The 13,665-nt window shown below is 33.4% G+C and overlaps 1 protein-coding gene across 1 annotated transcript in view; it reads right to left on the bottom strand.

Annotated features, from left to right (window-relative positions):
* Positions 1–13,665, bottom strand: part of LOC138692140 (zinc finger protein 235-like) — an 81,407-nt gene that overhangs the window by 64,439 nt on the left and 3,303 nt on the right. Inside the window, exons 2-3 of the mRNA XM_069815133.1 lie at positions 8,685–8,824; positions 6,641–6,778 (exon numbers count right to left, since the gene is read on the bottom strand). The gene's annotated coding sequence lies outside the window, so the exon portion shown is untranslated. The remainder of the gene's footprint in view (positions 1–6,640; positions 6,779–8,684; positions 8,825–13,665) is intronic.

The raw sequence follows: 13,665 nt of genomic DNA, 5'->3' as shown, positions 1-13,665 counted from the left end.
TAGTGTACGAAACAGCTGTAAGCCACACATGCTTACATAATTAACACGAGTAAGACCGCCATTTAATCAATTGTTTGTATTCAAGTGTTAAAAGTAGTTACGAAACAGCTGTAAGCCACACATGCTTACATAATTAACACGAGTAAGATCGCCATTTAATCAATTGTTTGTATTCAAGTGTTAAAAGTAGTGTACGAAACAGCTGTAAGCCACACATGCTTACATAATTAACACGAGTAAGACCGCCATTTAATCAATTGTTTGTATTCAAGTGTTAAAAGTAGTGTACGAAACAGCTGTAAGCCACACATGCTTACATAATTAACACGAGTAAGATCGCCATTTAATCAATTATTTGTATTCAAGTGTTAAAAGTAGTGTACGAAACAGCTGTAAGCCACACATGCTTACATAATTAACACGAGTAAGATCGCCATTTAATCAATTGTTTGTATTCAAGTGTTAAAAGTAGTGTACGAAACAGCTGTAAGCCACACATGCTTACATAATTAACACGAGTAAGATCGCCATTTAATCAATTATTTGTATCCAAGTGTTAAAAGTACTTACGAAACAGCTGTAAGCCACACATGCTTACATAATTAACACGAGTAAGATCGCCATTTAATCAATTATTTATATTCAAGTGTTAAAAGTACTTACGAAACAGCTGTAAGCCACACATGCTTACATAATTAACACGAGTAAGATCGCCATTTAATCAATTATTTATATTCAAGTGTTAAAAGTACTTACGAAACAGCTGTAAGCCACACATGCTTACATAATTAACACAAGTAAGATCGCCATTTAATCAATTGTTTGTATTCAAGTGTTAAAAGTAGTGTACGAAACAGCTGTAAGCCACACATGCTTACATAATTAACACAAGTAAGATCGCCATTTAATCAATTGTTTGTATTCAAGTGATAAAAGTAGTGTACGAAACAGCTGTAAGCCACACACGCTTACATAATTAACACAAGTAAGATCGACATTTAATCAATTGTTCGTATTCAAGTGTTAAAAGTAGTGTACGAAACAGCTGTAAGCCACACATGCTTACATAATTAACACGAGTAAGATCGCCATTTAATCAATTATTTGTATTCAAGTGTTAAAAGTAGTGTACGAAACAGCTGTAAGCCACACATGCTTACATAATTAACACGAGTAAGATCGCCATTTAATCAATTGTTTGTATTCAAGTGTTAAAAGTAGTGTACGAAACAGCTGTAAGCCACACATGCTTACATAATTAACACGAGTAAGATCGCCATTTAATTAATTGTTTGTATTCAAGTGTTAAAAGTAGTGTACGAAACAGCTGTAAGCCACACATGCTTACATAATTAACACGAGTAAGATCGCCATTTAATCAATTGTTTGTATTCAAGTGTTAAAAGTAGTGTACGAAACAGCTGTAAGCCACACATGCTTACATAATTAACACGAGTAAGATCGCCATTTAATCAATTGTTTGTATTCAAGTGTTAAAAGTAGTGTACGAAACAGCTGTAAGCCACACATGCTTACATAATTAACACGAGTAAGATCGCCATTTAATCAATTGTTTGTATTCAAGTGTTAAAAGTAGTGTACGAAACAGCTGTAAGCCACACATGCTTACATAATTAACACGAGTAAGATCGCCATTTAATCAATTATTTGTATTCAAGTGTTAAAAGTAGTGTACGAAACAGCTGTAAGCCACACATGCTTACATAATTAACACGAGTAAGATCGCCATTTAATCAATTGTTTGTATTCAAGTGTTAAAAGTAGTGTACGAAACAGCTGTAATCCACACATGCTTACATAATTAACACGAGTAAGATCGCCATTTAATCAATTGTTTGTATTCAAGTGTTAAAAGTAGTGTACGAAACAGCTGTAAGCCACACATGCTTACATAATTAACACGAGTAAGATCGCCATTTAATCAATTATTTGTATCCAAGTGTTAAAAGTACTTACGAAACAGCTGTAAGCCACACATGCTTACATAATTAACACGAGTAAGATCGCCATTTAATCAATTATTTATATTCAAGTGTTAAAAGTACTTACGAAACAGCTGTAAACCACACATGCTTACATAATTAACACGAGTAAGATCGCCATTTAATCAATTATTTATATTCAAGTGTTAAAAGTAGTGTACGAAACAGCTGTAAGCCACACATGCTTACATAATTAACACGAGTAAGATCGCCATTTAATCAATTGTTTATATTCAAGTGTTAAAAGTAGTGTACGAAACAGCTGTAAGCCACACACGCTTACATAATTAACACGAGTAAGATCGCCATTTAATCAATTATTTGTATCCAAGTGTTAAAAGTAGTTACGAAACAGCTGTAAGCTACACATGCTTACATAATTAACACGAGTAAGATCGCCATTTAATCAATTGTTTGTATTCAAGTGTTAAAAGTAGTGTACGAAACAGCTGTAAGCCACACACGCTTACATAATTAACACGAGTAAGATCGCCATTTAATCAATTATTTATATTCAAGTGTTAAAAGTAGTTACGAAACAGCTGTAAGCCACACATGCTTACATAATTAACACGAGTAAGATCGCCATTTAATCAATTATTTATATTCAAGTGTTAAAAGTAGTTACGAAACAGATGTAAGCCACACATGCTTACATAATTAACACGAGTAAGATCGCCATTTAATCAATTATTTATATTCAAGTGTTAAAAGTAGTTACGAAACAGCTGTATGCCACACATGCTTACATAATTAACACGAGTAAGATCGCCATTTAATCAATTATTTATATTCAAGTGTTAAAAGTAGTGTACGAAACAGCTGTAAGCCACACATGCTTACATAATTAACACGAGTATGATCGCCATTTAATCAATTGTTTGTATTCAAGTGTTAAAAGTAGTGTACGAAACAACTGTAAGCCACACACGCTTACATAATTAACACGAGTAAGATCGCCATTTAATCAATTGTTTGTATTCAAGTGTTAAAAGTAGTGTACGAAACAGCTGTAAGCCACACATGCTTACATAATTAACACGAGTAAGATCGCCATTTAATCAATTATTTATATTCAAGTGTTAAAAGTAGTTACGAAACAACTGTAAGCCACACATGCTTACATAATTAACACGAGTAAGATCGCCATTTAATCAATTATTTATATTCAAGTGTTAAAAGTAGTTACGAAACAGATGTAAGCCACACATGCTTACATAATTAACACGAGTAAGATCGCCATTTAATCAATTATTTATATTCAAGTGTTAAAAGTAGTTACGAAACAGCTGTAAGCCACACATGCTTACATAATTAACACGAGTAAGATCGCCATTTAATCAATTATTTATATTCAAGTGTTAAAAGTAGTTACGAAACAGATGTAAGCCACACATGCTTACATAATTAACACGAGTAAGATCGCCATTTAATCAATTATTTATATTCAAGTGTTAAAAGTAGTTACGAAACAGCTGTATGCCACACATGCTTACATAATTAACACGAGTAAGATCGCCATTTAATCAATTATTTATATTCAAGTGTTAAAAGTAGTGTACGAAACAGCTGTAAGCCACACATGCTTACATAATTAACACGAGTAAGATCGCCATTTAATCAATTGTTTGTATTCAAGTGTTAAAAGTAGTGTACGAAACAACTGTAAGCCACACACGCTTACATAATTAACACGAGTAAGATCGCCATTTAATCAATTGTTTGTATTCAAGTGTTAAAAGTAGTGTACGAAACAGCTGTAAGCCACACATGCTTACATAATTAACACGAGTAAGATCGCCATTTAATCAATTATTTATATTCAAGTGTTAAAAGTAGTTACGAAACAGATGTAAGCCACACATGCTTACATAATTAACACGAGTAAGATCGCCATTTAATCAATTATTTATATTCAAGTGTTAAAAGTAGTTACGAAACAGCTGTATGCCACACATGCTTACATAATTAACACGAGTAAGATCGCCATTTAATCAATTATTTATATTCAAGTGTTAAAAGTAGTTACGAAACAGCTGTAAGCCACACATGCTTACATAATTAAGACGAGCAAGATCGCCATTTAATCAATTATTTGTATTCAAGTGTTAAAAGTAGTTACGAAACAGCTCTAAGCCACACATGCTTACATAATTAACACGAGTAAGATCGCCATTTAATCAATTATTTATATCCAAGTGTTAAAAGTAGTGTACGAAAGATTCAACATGAATCTAATTCAAAACAAACATATAATCATCATCATATCCGTCACGTATTATACCCTACAGGATCTGTTACAGTCTCATGCCAGCGCTTTTGTGGTCTTCCCAATTTCCTCTTTCCTCTTGGTACATAAGTAAGAATCTGTTTAGGCCATCTAGTGCGATCCATCCTTTCGACATGTTTTTTCCACTGAAGTCGATATTGTTGAACAAAATTAACTGCAGGATCTATTTTTAGTTCCTGACAAAGATATAATAAACTACATAAAGGCACAAAACTACCTTGGTTCGGGCACATAAACAGCATGGACGAATATAGATTAATCAGAAAGATCTAAAATTGGAAACCAATAAACTCAAGCAACAGAGGAAGACAAAAAGCACATCGATAGATAATGCACCTCACTTCGTAACAAAGTAAGAGGACTGTCAAATCTTTTGTTTGTTTTGTATAAAAATTTACGTCGTGTTTGAACTCATTGTTCAATATCTATCATAGGAATTGCTACATCAGTAACAAGAAAACAAACATTTTGTTAATTTAGAATGAAACCTGCCCCTAGGCACAATTTTCTCCATGTATTCGAGACAATTCCATGTTCTCTACCAGAAATATATATTTGCAAATTATTATATCATTTAAAATAATCTAAAATTAGAACCGTCTCATATGTGAACGTAATTTAAAATGGGAAAAGAGTTAATACAAATCGAGAGTGTTAATAGGTCTAACATACTTAATGTGTATATGGTATATTGATACTTAACCACTTACACCAACTTCAGTTTTCACCATAGGAAATCTTATAGGATCTGAAGTGCTGTCTTCAACCTTTATCTCTAATTCTTTTGTTTTATTTATTGACACTCGCAACTGCAGGGGTTATATCAGCGCCGCCAGGTGTGCCGGAATTTTTTTTATGTTTTATTTAATGACACTCGCAACTGCAGGGGTTATATCAGCGCCGCCAGGTGTGCCAGAATTTTGTCTTTTACATGCCAGTAAATCTACTGACATCAGCCTTTCGCATTTAAGCACACATTTTTTTTTTAATAATTTATTGATCGATCAGTGCATTTAGCGCTATACAGATTATTTCTAAATATGTAAATATAATACATGACGCTGAATTGAGGGCAGCCTAGATTGGGCTCCTCAATGAACGAAATAATTGTTAATAAATAATTATTTACATAGGTTGGTGTGATAAGTAAACACACTTAAATGCCATCGACTGGCCCGCGATCGAACCCGCAACCTTGGGCATAGAAGGCCAGCACTATACCAGCTCGCCAATCAGGTCAACATCTCTGATTTCATATCGCAACTCTGCTCCATGGATTCTGTCTTCATGCCCGTCAATTTCAAATGCGACAAATTCCTTCCCTACACAAATGTAAATGGGCCTTATGCAGTATAGCTAGAGAATAAAATACGTAATACAGATAGTTTCAGCGGACTTCGAAGATTAACATCTCGAAATGAATTGAGGGATGGAACCTGAAATTTGTGATTGTGGAAGTTCGTAAAATATTATATAAAAAAACAGACAGTTTCGTGAGAGATAAAGAGAGTTAGGGCAGATCAAAATCCGAAATAAAATTTCCCTTGAAATTATTCAAATCTGCTTTACAGGAAGCTTTACCTGAAAGACTAGATTTGCATAATATATACGTTACTGTGTAAGTTAACAGAAAACCAAGTCACACAGAGTTTGTGTGCACTCGATGTGGGTCTCTGGCGTTTCGTCAGCCCACGCGAGTTGTGTGGATATAAAGGGAAAAGTTGAGACGGTGTCGGTTGGAGCTCCCGGGTAGCTCAGTTGGGAGAGCGCTGATACGTTCAACCAGAGGTCCCGGGATCGATACCCGGCTCCGGAACAATATTATTATTATTATTATTATTATTATTATTATTATTATCATTATTATTATTATTATTATCATTATCATTATCATTATCATTATCATTATCATTATCATTATCATTATTATTATTATTATTATTATTATTATTATTATTATTATTACTTTCTATACACTTACTTCTTAAAACAGTTAGAGAACTTCCAAATCTTTTGTGAGTTTTGGATAAACGTATATATCAGCTTTACCTTATCGATGAATGTCTAGCATAGTAATTCATAACCAGTTCAAGAAAGGAAAATTTTGTGAAGTTAAATGAAATCCTGTCCCTAGGCACAATAACTTTGTCCATATATTGCAGATAGTACTCAGTTAACTACCAGAAATATATGCCGTACTAAGAAATTATTATTCTATTTGAAATCTAAAAATGAACACTGTCCAAGTTCACAAATTATTGGAAACAAAAAAAAAATAATAATACACTGTTAATGGTTTTGACATATTAAAAATTCACTACTTGTATACTGAAAGTAAACAACTTACATCAATTTCACATTTCACGAATGCAATGCTCACAGGCAGTGGAGAATCTTCAACTTTTATCTCCGATTTTATTTCGTAAGTCTGGTCCACGTATGATGCCTTCATGCCTCCCACTTCAAGATGCGATAAATTCCCTTCCTATGGAACACAATGACAACATAAATGGTTTTATTTATGTTTATATAGCCACTGTTGACATACTGCGGAGAAATTTTAATTACTTCGCCTTTCATAAACGAAACAGAATTTGTTCAAAACCAAGCTCTCAGGCTTATTACTGGTGGAATCAAAACAACTCCAATAGATTCCATGAGATTCCTCACTAATATTAACAGCATCAAAATGACAATAGAAGAAAAAGCGCTGATTGAATATGAAAAACTTATCAGATTACCAGGAAACAATTGGCATTCATACAGTCCAGCCAAAAGATGGATGGACCAGCCAAAAGATGGATGGACCAATTTCAGTAGCTGCTACAGGAATCAATTTCCTAATGCATGAAGGATGATGATGATGACAGTCCTCTCTGTAGATCGAAAACTCAAAAAAGTTTCATATCCATGGTTCAAGAATTAAAACAGAAAATCAATATCCCAAATTTAAAAGAAAACTTAGAAATTAAACCAAACCCTTTAACTCAATTAAATATAGAATATAATCTAAATTTAACAGACGAAATACTGAAATCACAAGTAAGCACTGAAATAATGAAACAAATTCAATTCAGGAATCCGCCCCTGAGCATGAGTTCTCCTCGTTCAGGGGCGAGCTAAAGTTTTTTCTATATATAATATATGTTATGTTATAATTATTAGCAAAATAATAAATAAATAAATAGTCTTTAGAGACAATTAATATTAGGTACCCTCCACAAAACTGGCTTCATTTATACACCGACGGATCCTTGATCTCCAGAGAACAAGGTGCCGGTGCAGGTGTTACGTGCTGTCTCTTCTCACTTTATAGATCTCTTGGATATGGAACAACAAGTTTTGATGGAGAAATAGTTGCAATAAGTGAAAGTCTCAGGAATCTTCTATGCCACATCAATAAATTTAAGAATGCAGTTATATTGTCAGACTCCAAAGCAGCTATTCTATCAATAGTCTCTAAACACACACCTTCATCTCAAACAGCAGAAATAACTAAAAATGCTCTCTCAATTAATATCACTCAATAAAAGAATTGTATTCCAGTGGATACTATCCCATTGTGGAATCCTGGGAAACGAGAATGAGAATGCATTAGCAAAGAAGGGCAGCACTGCTACTTACAGACCTGTTACTAAATCTACGTATTACTCTGTGATAAGATTTATTAAATCTACATACTTAGACTTCAACAAGCAAAATTTGATAACACAATCTCAAGGGGAAAATGGAACTCTCTGCATCATAATCCACAGTTAATTCCCGATTTACCACGAAAATCGTCTGTAGCTGCATTTAGATTGGCAACAGCCATGATTGTTTGGCCAAACACCTGCATAGAATTGGAATATATCAGTCCCCTAACTGCCCATTGTGCAACTCAAACCAAGAAATGGATTCGGAACACCTCAAAATCTGTGCTTCAGTTGCTGGTCATGATAATATCTTTGAAGAATATTGGAGTGCAAGAGGTCAAATGACTTTATTGTCAAACGCCTGGCATTAGAAAACAACAACAACAACATGATTTTATTTGGCTGTTTTAAAATTGACTTAATTCCTGATAGCCCTCAATCTGGTTCTTCATGCCGATATTGTATATCTCTCTCAACACAGGCTACAAGTTAGCTAAGACAATTGAAGGCAAAAGGGAACAAGATCTTAGGGACACAGGCAATCACTGATAATGAGCCAGGTGTTACGTGTGCAAATAATTTACATATGATGATGTGTGTACAAGAATCTGATTTATATTCTGCACCATGTCTGCATATGTATTTTCACGCAAGATTTTCTTAACCATTACTCAGAACAATAACAAATATATCCTCCTCTGGTGCTTTTAGACAAAAAAAAATACAAAAAAAAAACAGGAAGACTTTTCACTTTACCTCTAACGAAGACTTATTCTCTTCTAATCTGTATGTGTTGTCATGTTGTAAGTCCAATGGATCAACCTCTGGTTCCATCTTGATTGAATCCATCTTTAAAGAATCATCCTCAATTTCCATCTCTATTAAATCCATCACAACTGAAACAATTGAGGTTATGTAACTGACACTGATTTATAAAGACTGAGTTGTTGAGAAACTTTCATTACAGGTTGCTATGATCTAAATCAAATGAAGCTTCCCCACACTCATCTTCTTTCACATTAATCCTGCCAAGACCCTGGAATTCGCTGCCTGTTAGTATTAGAGACTGTCAAAATAAAATTAAATTCAGACGCAAACTTACTAGATACTTGATCAGTATCTGATACTCGTTCAAACATAGTTTCTTGTAAGTAGTTGCCTTACTCTAGCAGAAAATATTTCAACCTCCAATAACTTCATCCATACATAACTATTCCACGTTTAATGTTCACTTCAGTACAGGTAACTAGTTTCTTCTTTGTTTTTAACTTCTACAGTAAGTTGTCTACTTACATTCTTGAATACACTCTTTTAACACGTGTATATTCACTGATGAATTCTTAAGTTATTTTTAATTAAGTAAATAACAACTTTACAATAAACACATATAACAACACCATAATTTAAATTGTTAACACAGTTATGTGGTAATTTATTTTATTTAAAAAACATATTAGTTCATCAGTACATTGTGTATGCTTTATTAATTAGATAGTGTTTTCATAATTACCCTACATTAGATTGTAATTGTTATTTTAATTGTATTCAGAGTAAAAGAGAAGGCCTTATGGCAGGATAAGTAAGTAGGATAAATATTAAACTTTTAAACACGTCTGAAACCAATAATCTGCTACATAAGCATATGGAACAAATTTAGTACTATTATAGCGAAAAATCCTCTACTGTAGAAGAAAAGGGATTTCTGCACTATCTCAGGTTCCCCTTCAGCATTCCAACAAATCCCCATCATCAGATTATCTCATCGTGGGTCACAGCATAGACCTGCCTGCTCTGGGACATCCTGGACAACGATTCTGTTGGTAAATAATATTGATCTACACAACTGGCGTGATATGGGTCAATGACGAAGAGTCATTACCAACCGCTGGCTAAGAAAATGTTTCCCTATGCACAATAGAAAATTTGTCACCAGTGTTATCGTAGAAAGTGGCTATTTGAATGGTGAGATGGTCGCGTCATAAATATAATTTCTTATTAGTAGAAAAGAAAGCTTTTTGCCTCTATCTTTGTCTCTGTTCCTATATCTCCTTCCCTTTTTCGTTGTCTATACTAGATTTTATTTGATATTCTACTTTACAAAATACGTACTTATATTTTACTTGAACAGTATTCGATTCCCTACCAATGTGTTCTGTTAGAGCCTTCTTCAGTTACAAGCTGGAGCCATACGTCGGCAAAACTGTAACTAACTGTCAAGCAGAGGCCTACGATACAGAACACGTGTTTGTACTAATGCTGATTTTCATTGTAAATTAATGTTACAATATAAGTGTGTGCCACTGGAATTATGTTCGCGGTCGTACCAAACGTTAATTGTTGATGTATTATAAACTAAGTGCGTGTTGGCGATAAAAACAAGACAACAAATCAAAATATGGCTACAGTCTTTGGCAATTTTTTACAAAGTGATTGACAATTCTTCTAAATATTAAATATTGTATAAACTGCATTTTTATAGTTTTACTTGTGGTTTGTGATGTATCAGAATTCTAGCCAAACTATTGGGTCTCGCCTGCTATATCAATAGTTAAGCCGTTGATTTTCTAGTTCATTGTAAACAGCTGTTTTGTGATCCCATAAATGTTGCAGGTTTGTTGAAGTTTCGGAATGCCTGCTATACGACAGAATTACTTATAATTTGTAGATGCATGCACTCAATTTGTTGGTTTTCAAGGTTTGTTTATTAATATTATTTCTTTTGTACTAAATTAGTTATAAACATGTTTCTTTTCACTTCGTATTTACAGAATTTAAAGTTCTCTGAGTTTACGCTAATTGGCACATACTTAATAGATAATGATTTGTTTTGTTACACATTATGTTGAAAGTATGTTTCTTCATTTTTTCATAGATCTTTATAATGGCCTAACTTTATTTACAGCCTCATACTTTATTATAATATGTTATTAATTTCCTCTGTTTACATTTTTTATTGGTCAATGTAGAGTATCCACCCCCCACTGAACGAATATTGGTTAAACGAGCGTTCAAGCGACTTACGTCGATTTTGGAAGACACCAACGCACTTAGGTTAGGTTAGTTTAAGCTTTTATTATCACGTCAAGATGAAGGTGAAAGCGATTGAGTGTGATTTTTTGTTTTCTATGTTGGCAGTTCAAGTGCGTCGGTGTCTATTCCAAAATCGGCGGAAGTCGCTCAACGCTCGTTTCACCCGAATATTTATTTCACACTTCTATCACTGCCAATGTTGCGCTATAAACCAATTTTCGCAAATCTAATGTTAAAGACTGTCTACACAAGCAACAAGTTATACTAAATGTTTAGGATTAGTATAAAACTGGCCTATGTCTCCTATAGTGGGCGGGACATAAGTAACATTCACCTTTTTATTTTATTTGCATAATTTACGTTCTTACCTCGATTTCTGTAGTTATATTTATTTAAACTTATATTTTAAAAAGGTTATAAGAAATAATTTAGTATAACAGTATTGTTATGGTGACTGGCCAAGTTCAAACTAACACTGGCTTTCTGGGCATTTGAAATATTTATAGATAAGCACGACAGATAATCACATGAAATTAAAATGTATATGATATCCTAGACCTTTCACGTCTGAGGTGAAACAACATAAAGCGGCAAGTCATTGTCAATCTACTAGCCACAAATTTGTTAACTGAATGGAACTTAAAAATACTGCGTAGGAACTTACGTCTTTATTGCATTATTGATTTTATTAGTTACGGTGCAAGGAATGTCTGTCTGTCTGTGTATTTAGTTATTTATTTACCCTTGTACTATTACTAAAAAGAAACATGTTTTTTTTTGTAATTATTTTAAGTGGCAGTCTTTGTATGTAAGTAGCCTACTTACGCCGTAATTCTGAAGTATAGCTAATTGATTGCAATAAAACACTATTTTCGAATCCATAATAATTTACATCACTACTCTGAATCTTGATCTTACCTTTGTGCATAAAGTAATATTGAAAAAATACACATTATGTACAACGAACGCAATGAGCAAGCACAATTACATCAATATCACTTTCGAATCACCCTCCTCCATTCAGCATTGCCAAACCTACCCATGCTCCGGCTTGTAACTAAAGAAGGTTCTACTCATGATCATAACCATTGAATTAAGAGAACGAATTGGGAAACAACCGTTATATATCAACCACCTGCATTTCAGAGTAGTGTCCCGCTGTCGAAGAAAGATGGGCGGGACTCACGAATGCCCCGCTTTGAGCCTGTAGACACTTCAAGCACCCGAAAATCACTGCATGTTTATTCCGAATTAAAATCGATATGACTATGGCTATCATCTTGCGTCACTTAGCTTGAGGGATTCCTAGTTGGTAGCCCTGGCTTTAATTTCAACAATGTACGTACCGTAACACTACTTTCTCGATCGCATTTCGTAATGATTTAATGTACAACTGAGAAGTAGTGATGTTCTGTGACTTATTCAAGGCTTGTAGCTATGTTTTTTTTATTTGAATCTAGCATAGTTGGAAACACGACGCCAGATACTACGGACAGGTGAGATTTAACACACTTTTATGTGCCGAAAGTCGTGAGGCTTTCATCCTATGTGATATCTAGAGGGCAGATTTTGACATATTTGAATGTTTCGTTCTTTGAAGGTTAAACATATGCATGTATGAGAGGATTGTATTTCATGCTATGGGTGAATCAACGAGGAAATTTTATAGTGCATATGAATGTATATTGAAGGGGTTAGTGCATATTTTTAAAATATTTGCATGAGGATGCATATAATTATTACACTTTTTACCCGAAGATCGTTACTAATTAATGACTTCTTAAACCTATATTTAAATATTAACTATTCATTGTTTGAAACTCTCTACTCCAACGCAACGACAATCATTCGTGATCGTTGAAATTTTAAAATTGTTCCATAACTGTGAGAATAACATCTAATAAAACTGAAAACAGAAGTTTAAGTTTCAAGACAATTCAATAATTTTACACCCAAACCGATATTTCTTTGTGTATGAGGCCGTAGTGACAATGACCTACGTGGGTCAGGTAACAGCAGTTATAAAGTAAAGGGAAAGTAAAAAAAAAGTAGCGAAACATGTTTGCTTTAACAGTGGATTGAGGGGAATGCTACATTATCAACGGATGGGAAAATTGTACTCTACCAAGTGTGTGACAAAAATGTGAGTTAATTTTATTATATATCTTTATTATATTATTAGTTATAATATCAATATAACTCTGCAGTAAATATTTTTGTTATACTACTTACAGTAAACTTAATGTTTTTTTTTTTTTTTTGCTAGAAAATTTGGAGAAATATTTAGTTGTGTATTGTAAAAAAAACAATTGATCAAATGGTCATGAAGTGATTGGTGAATGTTATTTGATATAATGAATATAATGATTAATGATATGAGCACATGACTAATGAGAATTATGTAAGTAGGCCTAATTATAATTTAATTGCCAAACCGATTCAATGAAAGAATAACATCATTCCATTTTTATCATTAGTTCATTACATTTATTACGTAAATAAATGTATGAGAAAATTGTGACTTTAATTGAAAATGATGAGAAAATTGTGAATTTCAATGAAAAATCAACATTTTTTGGTGCATATTGCTTAATTTTTAGAGCATAGGCTGTTTCCAACATTTTTACTGCTTAAATGCATGCATATATTCACTAGTTTTAATGCATATAAATCCGCCCTCTAGTGATATCTCATTGTGATAATTGTG

Source organism: Periplaneta americana, chromosome 16 (assembly GCF_040183065.1).
Source record: "Periplaneta americana isolate PAMFEO1 chromosome 16, P.americana_PAMFEO1_priV1, whole genome shotgun sequence".
Taxonomy (NCBI): Eukaryota; Metazoa; Arthropoda; class Insecta; order Blattodea; family Blattidae; genus Periplaneta; species Periplaneta americana.
Note: the sequence above shows the minus strand (reverse complement) of the source record. Positions and strands in the feature narration are given on the sequence as shown.